The sequence below is a fragment of the Triticum aestivum genome, chromosome 3D (genome assembly GCF_018294505.1).
Source record: "Triticum aestivum cultivar Chinese Spring chromosome 3D, IWGSC CS RefSeq v2.1, whole genome shotgun sequence".
NCBI lineage: Eukaryota > Viridiplantae > Streptophyta > Magnoliopsida > Poales > Poaceae > Triticum > Triticum aestivum.
The window spans coordinates 267,346,065-267,349,066 of NC_057802.1; positions in this window are offsets into that span (position 1 = coordinate 267,346,065).

Here is a 3,002-nt window from a genome sequence, read left to right on the forward strand (position 1 = left end):
GTCACGAGGACTCAGCAATCTCACACCCGCGAGATCAAGACTATTTAAGATTAAAGGAAAGGATGGTGTAATGAGGTGGAGCTGCAGCAGGCAATAAGCATATATGGTGGCTAACTTACGCAAAAGAGAGCGAGAAGAGAAGCAAAGGAGCGGACGTCATCTAGCAATGACCAAGAAGTGATCCTGAACTCCTACTTACGCCATACATAACTCAAACCGTGTTCACATCCCGGACTCCGCCGAGAAGAAACCATCACGGCTACACACGCAGTTGATATAGTTTAATTGAGTCAAGTGACAAGTTCTCTACAACCGGACATTAACAAATTCCCATCTGCCTCATAACCGCGGGCACGGCTTTCGAAAGATAATACCCTGCAGGGGTGTCCCAACTTAGCCCATCATAATCTCTCATGGTCAACGAAGGATAAACCTTCTCCCGGAAAGACCCGATCAGTCTCGGAATCCGGTTTACAAGACATTTCGACAATGGTAAAACAAGACCAGCAAAGCCGCCCGAATGTGCCGACAAATCCCGATAGGAGCTGCACATATCTCGTTCTCACGGCACACCGGATAAGTCAAGCTACGAGTAAAACCAGACCTCGAGTTTCCCCGAGGTGGCCCCGCAGGCTGCTCGGTTCGGACCAACACTCGAAGGAGCACTGGCCCGGGGGGTTAAAATAAAGATGACCCTCAGGCTCGCGAAAACCCGGGGGAAAAGGCTTAGGCGGCAAATGGTAAAACAAAAGTTGGGCCTTGCTGGAGGTGTTTTATTCAAGGCGAGCTGTCAAGGGGGTCCCATAAATCACCCGACCACGTAAGGAACGCAAACTCAAGGAACATAATCCCGGTATAACAGAAACTAGGGCGGCAAGAGTGGAACAAAACACCAGGCATAAGGCCGAGCCTTCCACCCTTTACCAAAAATATAGATGCATTAATTAAATTAGAGATATTGTGATATCCCAACATATCCATGTTCCGACATGGAACAAACTTCAACTCCACCTGCAACTAGCAACGCTATAAGAAAGGCCGAGCAAAAGCGGTAACTTAGCCAAACAACGGTTTGCTAGGAAAGGATGGTTAGAGGCTGACATGGCAATATGGGAGACATGATATAGCAAGTGATAGGTAGCGTAGCATGGCAATAGAGCGAACAACTAGCAAAGCAAAGATAGAAGTGATTTCGAGGGGTGGTCATCTTGCCTGCAAGGTTCTCAGAGTTGTCGAAAGCTTGATCCTCGTAAGCGTACTCAACAGGTTCCTCGTTCACGAACTCGTCTCCTGGCTCTACCCAAGACAAGAACACAAGCAACGGAACCACAATCAATCACGAGAAATGCACAAGCAACATGATGCAAAACATGTATGATATGCGAGATATGATATGCGATGGATATGCGTGCTCCGGAAGGAAAAATGATGAACAAGGCAGTAACTTGGCAAACCAAGCATGCCACTGGAAGGATGAGATTATTTCGGTCGAAATCGATATAAAGATCACCGGAAACGGATGCACGGTTTGCAAATGGCGGGAAAAACAAGAATGACACGAATCTGCGATTAACAACATGATAGCACATAAATGCAACAAACAACAATGTTACAGCACTACAACATAGCAACAAAGCATATGGCAGTAATCTACAGGAGATGCTTGATAAAAGATGAACACTGAGCTACGGCTAGATCACAACATATCAAGCTCCAACAAGCATGGCAAAAGTGCAAAAGATAACAGGATCACAGGCTGTGTGAAAAACTGGACATGGCAGAAAACAGCATCAGGTAGCAATGTTCAGAGCACGAAAACAACATGCTACAGGAACTTAACATAGCAAAGCAAGGCATGGCAGTGTTCTACTAAACGCATATGACAAAAGTTCATTACTGACCATAAGCCAAAAAGGACCAGAAGATATGATGGAAAGCATGTAAAGATAGCAAATTTCGTTATCAGGTATCAGACTTGGCAGAAAACAGAGCATGGCAGAAATAATAATATGAGGACATGTTTGTGAGCTTGATGCACTCAATACAGAGCAATGCATGACAAAACAAGAATACCTACAGCAAGATGGCATGTTTATGAAGCTAACCATGTCAAGAACAAAAGCAGAGCATGTATGGATCAACTACAATAAGCTTGGCAAAATTGCATATCATGTTAAGAATCTGCCAGAAATATTTTATAGCAAAATAGAGCAAGATTGAGTCATGCTATGGGACTCCATAATTGCAAAAAAGGGCAGGAATGGATCAACTACAACTAACGCTACAAAACATCCTTACTGAATATCTCCAAAATATGCATGGATCTCTCTGTAGCATCTAGTTTATATGGCAACAAAATAACAGCAGACAAAGACTTAGAGAAATCACTAAGTCCTTGAAATCAGAAACATTACGGGGCCTACTTTGCATACTTGTGCTAGTCACCACAGAGACCACAAAAATACATGTCATACACCCTTGGAAAGATGGCATGGCATACAACAAAACACATGTAGAGCTCATGCCCATAAGATGCACAGATTAAATGATACAAAAATGACAAATCTCCAAGTTCTGTTAAGAACCAGAAGATAACAGCAACTAGCCCTCTTGCAACAGAGATTTGGGACACAAGATGACCTCTAATGAACATGGTGCAATTGAACAAAATGTAGATCATCACGAGGCGAACAATTTGACATATTACACGCGCCAAACGGAGCTATATGCAGAGAGTTATGCACTGATGAACATGGGCACTTGCTGTAAAGTGATAAGGACTTGGAGAAAAAAAAGGGATCGGGACAGTCAACGCTCACAGTGCCTCGTCCAGATCCGATCGGGGAGAGAGCTCGGGCTCGGCACAGGCTCGTCGGCGACGCTCGCCGGAGCTGCGGGGAGGCGGCGCTCGGGGAAGGAGAGGGAGGCCGGAGAGGGGAGGCGCGAGGCACGGCGGGGAAGGGCGGCGCCGGCCGGAGGAGGCCGCGGCGGCGGCGCCGGCG